This window comes from Dipodomys merriami, unplaced genomic scaffold, assembly GCF_024711535.1.
Source record: "Dipodomys merriami isolate MVZ:Mamm:240054 unplaced genomic scaffold, mDipMer1.0.p SCAF_2429, whole genome shotgun sequence".
Classification (NCBI taxonomy): domain Eukaryota; kingdom Metazoa; phylum Chordata; class Mammalia; order Rodentia; family Heteromyidae; genus Dipodomys; species Dipodomys merriami.
This window is the reverse complement of record NW_027203859.1, coordinates 26,602-39,585: the sequence shown is the minus strand read 5'-3', so window position 1 is coordinate 39,585 and position 12,984 is coordinate 26,602. Positions and strand designations below refer to the sequence as shown.

General features: G+C 41.4%; 1 long non-coding RNA gene across 1 annotated transcript; it reads right to left on the bottom strand.

Annotated features, from left to right (window-relative positions):
• Window positions 1-613: 613 nt before the first annotated feature.
• LOC138835965 (uncharacterized) lies at window positions 614-12,963 on the bottom strand. Its single transcript, XR_011374824.1, has 3 exons — window positions 12,762-12,963; window positions 10,093-10,245; window positions 614-3,151 (listed from the first exon to the last, which is right to left on the bottom strand). It is a non-coding gene; the product is annotated as an uncharacterized lncRNA (long non-coding RNA).
• Between the last annotated feature and the right edge of the window lie 21 nt (window positions 12,964-12,984).

The window sequence follows — 12,984 nt, the reverse complement described above, 5'->3', positions numbered from 1 at the left end:
GCCCTGTACCTGCCATTACCTCTGATTTCACTGTTAGTTCCCTACTTTTGTCCATCTGGAGTCTGTCCAACCGCTTTTCTGGTGGACCTCTTGACATCAATCATTCATTTTCCTAAATTTTACAGATATGACATGCAATGTAACTATTTTAGAAATGATAGTGAGGGACAACTTCAAAAAATCAATTTCATGTATGCTGGAGACTCACCTGTAATCTAAGTTCTGAGGATGCTAGGATTCAAAGTCAGCCAGGACAGAAAAGCCTGTATAACTCCATCATATTCGCTTAATCAGTCAAAAACAGGAAATGGAGCAATAGCCAAATTGTAAAAAAAAAAAAATACTGTAAACCGAAGAAGAATCTTATAAGAAAAGCAATATATGCTGACCTCTGCAATTATGGAGTTGGGAGCATTTTGTGAGCCTCCAAGACTTGAGTTCTAATCCCAGTACCAGAGCAACAACAGCAACAAAAACCATTTTCTATTACCAAAATAATCCTGACAATTAATAACCTAAGTTGGTAATGTGTATTTAGTCCAGACGATGCTTAACCAGACTCAAGGGTAAATAGACTGAATTAGGAAAATTGAGTCAGAACTGGAGCTAAGGAAATAATACAAAAATAAAGGACTAAAATCTGAAATTAAAATTTAAACAAAATTATAGCAGTTTGAACAAGAAAAAGATATTTTTTTATGAATAATGGGGTTTTGTGTTTTTTTCTGACCAAGGACTTGTACTCAATGCCTGTGTGCCGTCCATTAGCTTTTTTGCTCAAGACAAGCACTCTAGTGCTTAAACCACAGCTCCACTTCCAGCTTTTTTTTGGATGGTTAGAGCAGATTATTTCTGCCCAGGCTGGCTTTCAATTGTAATCTTCAGAGCTCATCCTGGTATCTACGACTGCAGGTGTGAACCACAAGCACCTGGCTGGAATAATAGTTTGAAAGATTCAGTTTTAGAAGAGTTGGAAGACTAAGCCGAGTGAGCAGGTATGCTGAAGCCAAGAAGCTAGAGGCTTTATTATTTGTTCTGATGTAGGAGAAATTATCTTCAGATTGTTTTAATCCTGGACAAAAACACTGTGGAAAAAATATCCAATGTTGTAAGGAATTTTGTGTTCTCAATTTGGGAATCACTGAGAGAGAGAAAAAAATAAGAAGCTGTCCTGCCATAGAGCTCAGAAGTTTAAGTTGACTAGGCAAGTATTCTATTACTTGACCCCTGCCATAGGCAGGTGGTTTTCAGTTAATTTTCAGACGAGGTGTTCAGTTTTTGCCCTGGGATGGCATTCAGATTTGCCTTTTCAAAAGCTGTGGTTGATTATCAGTATGCAGCTCTACTACCAGATTTACAAACCAACAATTATATAAATGGAACAGTTGTGGAAACAGAAGTAGAAATGTAGAAGTCTTGTAAAACTTTGTGTTCCTTGGAAATGGAGGTATAGATGATGGAGAGCTAATATGTTATAGAAATCTTGCCCATGTAATTGTAACCCCTCTGTACAGTATTTTCACAATAAATTAAAAAAAAAGAAATTTGAATCTCTGGACTCAGAGCCTATAGCACAATTGAACAGTACTTTAGTAGGTCATAAATGTCTGATTTCTACTCCCAAAATGACAATAAATACCACCCAGGATATTAAATTGCCTCAAACTGGCAAATTTCTTTGCTTGTCACATTTAAGTCAGGTTTCAAAACTTTTCTAGGACCTCGTTATATGATTTTGTAGAAACTCAGATTTTTCCAAATATCACTGGCTGGGCACTTATTGATTCCCCTGAACATAGACTGGGGGCATTTTCCATTAGCCCCATGGGTAATACTTTATCCTGCACAACAAAACAAGTGCTGATTTGACTAATTTGGAGCTGATCTAGGTGGATTCTAAACATCAATGGAAGTCATCCTGGATCATGTTCTTCCTTGGTGGTTCATGCAGGTACACCTGCATCACATGTGGGGTTCAGAACCACTGGAATGTGCACAGGACTCAAAACCTGTTTGGGCTTTGCTACCAATGGAACAAACCCCTCTATGTTCACATGCTTTCTGGAGTGCAGGGATGGTTCCAGATCTCCATTGGTCACCATCACCAACATCACTAATAGATTCCTTATCTGGAGTTCAAGAGAAGCTTCTCTACAGTAATGCTAACCTGAGAATGGAAATAAGCACAGGATTTTAGAGTGGACTCTAGAAGTTAAGGTGCAACTAAACTTCCATGAGGATCTAATGGGGGATCAGTATAGTTTGAAGTTGGACTGAACACTGATGAGTGGCTATGTTCATGTATTTTCAAAAAGAAAAATTACCTGGCAGAGAATATCCATAAAAGAACATTTTGCCAAGCCAGGTAGTACTAGGGGCTCTTGGCCATTCAGGCCCATCCCTAGACACCCAGGTTCCATCCCTACTCACAGGCTTTGAGGCATCTAAACAAGGACTTCTTCCCTTTTTCTTGGACTCACTGGTCAAACAATCCTCCAACTTGTCAAGAAGAATATGTAAGGGGAAGACCAGTCTGAAGAGGGCAAGTTGAATTTGCCATACTGTGTAAGTTCTTTCAGGGTGTCATGGTCCTTACGCTCATAGAATTCATCGTTGTATAAGTCCATCCACACAGTGAAGATGAAACAAATGCTGCTGTGGGCAGATTGGTGACAAGGAAAGTGAGAGCCTGACCTCCCAATCTTGAGCCTTCTACCACAGCCCCTTTCTGCCAGGACTCATGCTGTGGCTGTCCATCACATATGCAGACTTGCCTGTTGAGAAAGGAAGGAGACTCCTGGGAGCAGAATGATCATCACAACATACTTCCAGGAGCTTCTGAAAGACAATTCTCCAAAATTCACCCTGTGATAGGCAGTGAGAATGTTGTTTCTGCACAGGATCTGATTTTCTGCACACTGCTTTCCCTGTCATCCACTAGAATCCACAATTGCAACCACATTCACAACTGTGTCATTTGGCATTCACTGAAGTGCCAAGCCTCAACCCTCATAAGTGGTAGACAAACAAACTTGCACTTTGGTTCAGAAGCCTCAAAGATACCCAGTTTTCAGGAACAGAACTTCTTTTTGTGTCAACATCCACTTACTGGTTTACTTGTTCATCTTCCTCCCAGTTATGGTGAAGGGATCTGTACCAATAAGAAGAGAGAAGGAAGTCAACTCTATGGTTCTCCTTTTCTGAACTAAGAGGACACCTATGGGACTGGCTAAGTCCTACATGGTAGTAGAAAAGTGATGGAGAAACTGATGAGATATGTCTCTACAATACTGTGAAAATTCTGTGAAGAGGCTTGTATGCATCTGTCCAAAGTAAATGTCTGTAATCCTAGCTAATATCTGAGGATCACAGTTGGAAGCCAGTCTAGTCAGTAAACTCTAAAGCCACTCATCTTCAATTAATCAGCAAAAGGACAGAATTGGACCTGTGGCTCAAAGGGTAGAGTGCTAGCACTGAGCATCAAAAGGACAGCACTAAGGCCTTGAATTCAAGTTCAAGTTGCAGCCTTTCCTCTACCTACATTACTTCACAGGCCTGCAAGATGGCTATTGAACCCTTATTTATTAATGGGAAATGTGATTTCATAGGGCCTCACTTAGATGAGGGTCATTGTTAGGTGCCACTGGCTCATGCCTGTCATCCTAGCCTCTCAGTAAGCAAACTGCTGAGGCTCCAGTATCTTCTAAGGAAAATGAAATGCCCTGGTGACCCAGTCCTAAGAAACTAGCCAGGGTGTACACTTCTTTGTCTTATGCCAACCTCCCATGAGAATACCCCCAAAAAACAGGAAGTGGAACTGTGACTCAAAGTGGTAGAGTGCTACCCTTGAGCAAAAAAGCTCAGGGACATGACCCAGAGCCTGAGTTAAAACCCCATGACTGACAAAAAAAGATCACATTTATAGAAAGTAGCAGAGCCACAAGTCAAACACAAGATGGTTGAGTGCTGGAGTTGAAGTTCTATAATGTTTTGGGGCATATTGTAAGATGTTATTAATAAGAAGATCAAAACACCACGGAGATAAACAAAAAATCATCAAGTAGTTGCTTACCTTTTTTTGGGTCAACTCCAGCTTTGCCGTGGGTGGTGTGCAGTTCCCCAGAAAAGGAGAAGAAAATACACCATAGAGGATTCCACAGCACAAGCAAGAAGCTATGGCTGGCATATGTGAAGCATGGAGAGCAGAATTTCCATGACTTGAGACAAACAGGACACAGGATACATACTACAGGTGCTCAAAGAAGTCCCAAATTTCATTCCCTAAGAAGGCTCTAGGGGGTGATGAGATTTGAGCTGCACCTTGAGAGACAGACTACAACTGTGTATAAAGAGAATAATAAAACCAGGCACCAGTGGCTCACTCTTATAATCCTACCTACTTAGGAGCTAAGATCTAAGGATCAAGGTTCAAAACCAGCCTGAACAGGAAAGCCTATGAGACTCTTATCTCCAATAAACGACTAAATAAAAAAGTCAGAAGTGCAGCTCAAGTTTTAGAGGACTAGCCTTGCCCCAGAAAGCTCGAGAACAGCACCATGGCCCTAAGTTTAAGCCCCAGGATTGGTACAAAAGAAGGAAGAGGAGGAGGAGGAGAAAGAGAAGATTCTAGTAGACTGGAAGGAAATACAAAGTTGAAATTTTCCAGGTATACACACTGTATAATTGGCCTTTCAAAAACTTAGATTAGTCACCTAAGACTCAGGAGGAAGCAGGCGGTCAGTCACTGCACTACATGTGTAGACGCTGGAAGTGAAAAGCAGAGATGCTATACCCTGGACTCTCAGAAAAGAGAAAACTCAGAAAGAAACTGGAATCTACCTATCCCCCATCTCTGTAGCAACAAGATGAATGAAAAACCTGGAAAAGGAGTGTGTGTGTGACTGTGACCCACACACCACTGTTTTGTTTTGGGCAGAGAAAGTAGGATTCCTGAGGTCTGGACACTCATCCACGAAATGGGACTAAATGTATTTTCCCCCCTAGGGAGATCAAATTAGATAATCCATTTAGAAAGCATTCTAGCCTATGAAACAGAATAACATGAACATTCCCAGGACTGGACAACCTCCTTCTATACAAGTGTATGCATTCTATTTGGGACCAACCTAAATTAAGCTAAAAGCTGTTTCTTGATCTTTTTTTCTTTAATTGTGCATTGATCTTTTTTAAAAAATTGTGTCTATATGCATGTGTGTGTGCACGCACGCGCACAGCACACCACACCACACACACACACACACACACACACACACACACACAGCACATGCACATGCATACTGGAATTATGCTAGAACTCAGGGCCTGGACACTGTCCCCTAGCTTTTGATTTTTTAAATTTTTTTCTCAATGTTGGTGCTCAACCACTTGAGCCACAGCACTACTTCTAGCTTTTTGTTGGTTAATTGGAGATGAGTCTCACAGACTTTCCTACCTGGGCTGTCTACAAACCACTCTCTTCAGATATCAGCCTACTGAGTAGCTGGGATTATAGGTGTGAGTCACCAGTTCCCAGTTTTGCACTGGTTCTGGTTTTATCTTCTCTGCTGCACATAAAAGTATCTATTCTATTTTCATATCTTAGTTCTCCAAGTATTTGCAGCCAATAATTACCACCATTTCCCCTCTCCCAACCAAAGTTCTAGACTATTCAAAACAATCCTTTGCCAGCTGCCAGCGGCTCACAACTGTCACCCAAGCTACTCAGGAGGCTGAGTAGTGGTAGGATTGTGGTTCAAAGTCAGCCCAAGCAGGAAAGCCTCTGAGATTCTCATCTCCAAATAACTATCAAGAAAAAAAGGCAGAAATGGAGCTGTGGCTCAAGTGGTAGAGTGCCAGCCTTGAGCAAAAAAAAAAAAAAAAAAAAGCTCAGACACTGCATCGAGGCCGAGAGTTCAAACCCTAGGTCTGTTCATGTATGTGCACATGCGCGTACACACACACAAGCATACACAAGTATTCCATCTCCTTCTGAGGCTCTTCAGGGTTTCACACAAAGACAGAACACCACCTTCTGTCTGACACTTTCTAGAGTTTTCCATATGATGACCAGTAAGAAACACGAGTTCTAAATGTAACCATACCTAGAAGCTAGTTGATCCTCCTACCGTTAATGGTTCTGAACTACCTTACTTTCCTTCTGTAGTCAATCTAATTCTTGCTGGCTAGCTCAACATTCAGCCCACATCCTTGAATAAATAAAGCTTTTTCTGATGAAAGGTAGTGCTCTACCTCTTGAGCTACAGAACCATTTCTGGCAATTTCTGAGTAGTTTATTGGAGATCAGAGTCTCATGGACTTTTCTGCTCTGAACTTTTCTGACTTTTCTGTTTTGAACTGCAATCTTCAAATCTCAGCCTCCTGAGTAGCTAAGATTACAGGCATGAACCACTGGTACCTGGCTTCAGTCTTTTTTCTTTGCTCCAGAATTCCTCTCATGTTGATCCTCATGCACTAAAAGACAATTCAATGTTACTGTCAACATGATGGCTTTTAAAATCAAATTTCTCTGCATACAGTCTAGACCCTTCTATATCACAAGCCACTAACAAGTTATCTGAGATCTGATCATCCACACAAGGCAGGTGACACTAGTAATATTTAGAAGAATTGTCAAAACTGCAAAACTGAGGATTAAAGAAGTAGTAAGGTGGGCACTAATGGCTTGTGTCTGAAATCCTAGCTATTCAAGAGACTAAGACTGAGAGGATTGTAGTTTGAGGCCTGACTGGGCAAAAATGTCTGCAAAAATCCATCACCAAAATAACCAACAAAAAGCAAGGCTGGAGAAATGGTTCATACAGTAGTGCACTTAGCCATAAGCAGCAAATTCAAGCCCAGTTACTGGTTAAAAAAATAATAATTTTTACTTTTCACTGTACACTTGAACCACTCAAATGCATATCACCAGAGAGCCCAATTTTAAGTGGTTTTCCTAGATAATTAATATATAGACAGGGATGAGAAGCTCTGAAGTAATGACCTTGATACTTAAAAGGTTTTTTTTTAATACATCATCGTTGTTCTATATTTTTAAATAAGAGTAGATTATTAAAACCAGTTAATCAGTGAGGTCTAGCTTTCACTGTCAACTATGTGTAGTTATTTCATTTAGCATAATCCATGAGCTGGACAGTGTTTGGCAGTGTCTTTATATTTCAATTTACATAACTTTCAGTATTTAGCTGTTCTGAGAAACATTATGTATGGGCTTAAGCATGTAAATATCTTCATAGCCACTCAACTGTTTACCTAGGATAAATTCTGAGATGAGGAAGTACTGACTTGGAGGGTAATACACACTTTTCAGACTTTTGAACATGTCAAATTGCTATCCTTAATGGAATGGTCAATAGCATTTGGGGCGCATTAGAGTTACAAATAAGAAAAAAGTACAGTTCAAATTGATTTAAACAATAAAGGGGATTTATAGGCTCATAGAACTGGCAAGTACAGCATTTAAATGAATTTCAAGGCTAGCAGGATTCTGCATTTTAATAATATCATGAAGGATCTGTCTATATCATTTCACCTCTCCCCTTAGCCCTGTGCGGTACCAGACTTTTTTGAGTTAAAATAGCTTTTTCTGTAGCCAGCAATTGCAAATGCCTATACAGGGAGAAAAGGAAGCTCTCTAGAAATGAATGGGCCTGGGGAAAATTATAGTTGTTTTTGTTTCTGTTGGATGGAGGGCTTGAACTTGGGTCTGAGTGCTGTTCCTGAGCTTTTTCTGCTCAAGGCTAGCCTTTGAGCCATAGTGACCAGTTTTCTGGTGGTTCATTGAGGATAAGAGTCTCATGGACCCTCCTGCCTAGGCTGGCTTTGGGCCGTGATCCTCAGATCTCAGCCTCCTAAGTAGCTAGGATTACAGGTGTAAGCCACTGGTGTCAGGCTAAAAAATTATGTTAAAGGAAGTAACTCTGGTCCAGAAAGACAAAAGATCACATGTTCTTTCTCATAGATGGAAGACAGACCTCATTTATAAATATATATAAGCACACACTGAGTCATGTGCATATATATATATATATATACACACACACACACACACACACACACACACACACACACACACACAGATACATACTACAAAAGAATTAACTAAAGTATATGGTATATCATTAACGGAAATAACATGGTATATGCAGGGGAGAATTCTTTGAAAAACTATAACAAAATGGATAACAGGAAGCTGGAACTTGAGGTGGGGGGTAGGTGGATGAGGTGGTACGATGTGGAGGGATGGAGAGAGGAAGGGTTGGAGAATGCAATCATCATATTCAATGTACATCTGTGAAAATGGAACTAGGTAACTTGGGTGGGGTTGAGAGATGGGAAGAATGATGGAAGGAATGGCGTGGATCAAGATGCATTGTACAGCTGATAGCTGATGGCTCTTGCCCATAATCCTAGCTACTCAGGAGGCTGAGATTTGAGGATAAAGGTTCCAAACTGGCCTGAGCAGGAAATTCCATGAGATTATCTCCAAATAACTACAAGAAAACCAGCAGGGGAGCTGTAGCTCAAAGTGGCAGAGGGCTAGCCTTGGGTAAAGAAGCTCAGGGACAGCGACTAGGCTCTGAGTTCAAACCAAAAACCAAATTTTTTTTTCAAAAGATGCCCTGCGCTTCTAAACTGATGTGTTGAATTGAAACCTCTTTGTACAACTACTTAAAGATAGATAAATAAATAAATCCCGGAGGAAGGCTCTTTCTTCCACATTAGGCCTCGCCTGGAATTGACTGATCAGAGATGGGATCATTCTAATTCACTTAAGCTCAAATATAAAGGAGCAGCCAGCTGCTCCTTCCAGACCTTATAGCTTTCAGGGGTGATGTTCAGATGTACTGGGGAAAGGAGAAGGTGACTAGAGGAGGCACCTACAAAGCCCGTACTGGATGAGCAACATGTGAGAAAATAAAAACTTGGTGCTGCTTACATATTTGAAAAAAGAAGGGAAGAAAATGGATTTGTGAGAAATGGGCCTAACATTCAATCAAAAAAGTCTACCGTAGGCCATTTCCACAGGTAGTGAATCCATTAGCAGGCCTTATGCCCAGGAATAGAAAGCACATAGACTATACTGTATGTAGTATGTTACATTCACACAAGTGCTGTGGATGTAAAGAACTGTAGTATTGGGAGCTGGTACGCCTGTAATCATAGCTACTCAGGAAATTGAGATCTAAGGATCAATGCTCCAAGCCAGCTCAGTTCTGTGAGACGCTTATCTCCATTTAACCACCGGAAAACTGGAAGTGGCACTGTCGCTCTAAGTGTAGAGCACTCATATTGAGCAAAAGAGCTCAAGGACAACCCTGAGGCCCTGAGTTCAAGCCCCAGGACTGACAAAAATGAAAAAGAAAAAGAAAGAAAGAAAGAAAGAGATATCTTGGAATAGGTAGATTAGTCAGGCAGAAGAAATCAGGAATAAGCCTGCAAGATTTCTCTTAAAAAAAAAAAAAAGAAAAATAGGGCTGGGAAGGTGGCTTAGTGGTAGAGTGCTTGCCTTGCATGCATGAGATCCTGGGTTTGATTCCTCAACACCCATAAGCAGAAAAGGCCAGAAGTGGTACTGTGGCTCAAGTGGTAGAGTGCTACTCTTGAGCTGAAGAGCTGAGGGATAGCACCCAGGACCAGAGTTAGGCCCCACAACCAACAAAAAAATAAATAAAAGAGAGAGAGAGAGAGAGAGAGAGAGAGAGAGAGAGAGAGAGAGAGAGAGAGAGGATGATCTGAGAAAACTTCCCAAGCATTCTAACTTCCCTTTGACCCAGATAGGTTGGATAAAATGAAAGTAGGATAGTCTTAAATGTCTTTAGGTAATTCCATGCCCCAAGAGCTAAAAGGGAATGACCAATTAAAAATATCATGGGTCGTGACCAATGAGCAAGTCACCTTCCAGCAAATCATTAGCATAAAAGTTAAATGACACCTATATACATTAAAAGAAAAGAACCCACCATAGATTAAACCAGTTAGTTGGCAAACCGCTATCATGACCCCTCTCACCCAGCAAGAACGTTTTCTCTCTCCTCTTCTCACATGCATAAATTGAAAACTTTTAACACTTACTCCTTGCTGTGGATTTCATTCCTTGAGTTCTCCAGGCAGTGACACAGCAAGATCAGGATCTGCTGCAGCTCTAGTGGTGGCCACTGGTGGGGTGAAAGCATTAGCAGGCATGGTTTGTTGCTGGGCTGAAGGCGGTGACATAATTGGGCCTCTCTGGCTATGAAGGAAACAGCAGGTAAGAAAAGTCAGTGTTCTAAGCTGTCAATATTCACGTGGCTAGAACTGGCCTTGTAGCTTTAAGTCTAAGGTTAAAAAACTTCTATGAGAACTTCTTGATGTTTATGGTACCTTGCATATTTCCCTCTTGAAATAGCAATTGCTCTTTCTTTGAGTTTATCATGTGTCAGAATTTTCTAGAAACATACACTTGGGCCCACCCAGTTCTATCCCCTGTTTCCAGGCAAGGTTGTTTAGGCTGTTATTGCCTCCCTTTGAGAAATGTTTCCACTGTGTATAGTTTTTTTTTTTTTTCAGTCCCGGGGCTTGAACTCAGGACCTGGGCCCTGACCCTAAGCTTCTTTATGCTCAACGCTAGTGCTCTGCCACTTGAACCACAGCACAAATCCTGGTTTTTCTGAGCAGTTTATTGGAGATAAGAGTCTTAAAGGACTTTCCTGTGCAAGCTGGCTTTGATCCTCATATCTCAGCCTTCAGAGTAGGTAGGATTACAGGCATGAGCCACCAAACACCTGGCCTATAGTCCTTTTATGACCTCATAGAATAGCTTTAGGTCCAGCTAGCTGCCACTGCTGCAGAGAACAAAGCATTTGCTTTTCCTGTCCCATTTCAAGGGCCTTTGACCAGGTCATTACTAGGTCATTTACATGGCTCAAATACAGCAAAACTCTTTTTTTTTTTTTTGGTCTGGTCATGGGGCCTGAACTCTGGGCCTGGGTGCTGTCCCTCAGCTCTTCAGCTCAAGGCTAGCACTCTACCACTTGAGCCACAGTGCCACTTCCGGCTTTTTCTTTTTGCTTAAGTGGTGCTGGGGAATCGAACCCAGGGCTTCATGCATGCAAGGCAAGCTCTCTAACACTGAGCCACTTTCCCAGTCCCGCAAAACTCTTTATTACACCCCTCCCCTTTCCCTCCCTTCCTTTCTCAGGGCTACTTTCCTATCATGTGTCATTTTAGGTCACATATCACTCAAACACAACAAAGCTCTGCTCTCTCTTTTTTCTCCATCCCTCCTTCCCCACACTCCTTCTCCTTTCTCCAATCCCTCTCTCCATTTCTTTTCTTTTCTTTTTTGCTGGTACTAAGATTTGAACTCAGGGCCGGGTGCTATCTCTTAGCATTTTTTACTCAAGGCTAGTACTCTGTCACTTGAACCACTTCTAGCTCTTTCCTGGTTGATTGGAGATAGGAACATTATAGATTTCCCTGCTGTAGCTGGCTTTGAACCATGATCCTTAGATCTCAGCCTCCTGTTTAGCTAGGATGACAGGAATGAGATGGCTATTTTTTGAAGAACCCTCAGTGCAGTTTCATTAGTACAATTTGATTAATATTCATCTTTTCACCATAGTGTGGGGTTCATAAGGGATCTTTTTAAACTACTGTGTCTTCAGTGTCCTTGACATTGTACTAACACCTGCTTTACTTATATCTTTAAATAAAATAACATTTGACTAAAAAAAAGCAACATATGTTCTTGAATTTTATTTTCATTACAACTGTTTCTCATTTGCAATCATGCTTAAACAAGTTTCTTGAAGTTAGGGAAAACAGGGTTTTGCAATTGCACGTATGAAATTCACTCCCAAATGGTAACAACTCCTCTCATTGCCATGAGTATTTGAGTACAGATTCCTTCGACTCACTTTCAGAGCTAACCAGGTTCACTGGTTCCCATTGATGGACAGGTAGACTTAGGAAAACATTCCCAATTGAGGAACATGTGTTTCTATAGCTGTCAGATGGAAGCCAGTGTGGAGATCCCATTTAAGGAAACATGGTGGACAGAGAAATCACAATAGCCAGGAGAAAATGACCAGGTGCACCAAGAGCAAGAAAGGGACTAAGTGGAAGATGCTCCCAAGATATTCCCCATGTATGCAACTTTCCAACCATGGTCTGTAATAGAGACAACCCATCAACAGGGTCCATGAAAAGGGAGACAGCCAATCAGCAAAATCCCCACTCCACCATACTGGCTCAGTAGCTAGAGCAACAGAACAAAACAGAACAGCAGCAGCAGCAGCAGCAGCAGAGTACTAGTAAAAGCAGCTCTTTTGATTTGTTGTCCATTAGTTTTTGGTATACATTTTTTTTTTGGTGGTATCCTGATGTAGATGCTCAGTTCTCCCATTGTCCTATCTGAGTACATGCTTTTCCCAACCTGGGACTCCAAAAAGAAACAGAAAATGCCACATGTCTGTCTCTGTTGGACGTTGGGCATAGGCATCAGGGAAAGGCCATAGGCTGGTTTGCTTTGAAAAACTTGGGTGGGGTGTGACCAGTTTCTAATTGAATTCCATCCTATCAGGAACGAGATCTTCATCTCTTCTCAGGGTGCCCTTGACTAGCAATTCCCTCTGCTAACATTGCAGTCGGCTACAGTTCTTTCAAACCCTGGGCCCAGAGGAGTCTGGGATGTGAAAGTATTAACCTGTAGATTAATTTCTCATGCCAGTTGTGTTATTGGATTTCTCTCTTTGCCAACTCACTTTAAATGGCTGTAACTACTGAGGTCTCCAGTGAACCTCAAAGTAGAAATGATGTTTGCAGAGAAGGACTGCATCCATTCCATCTACCCTCAGAGCTCCTGCACAGACCCTTTCTCTTCAGCAGAATGGAAGTGCATTTGTAAAGGTGTAAGCGTTTACATTCCCAGGACCTTTAAAGAGTATTAACTTCCTCCAGGTCTCTGAACGAAGCAATTACTTGGCT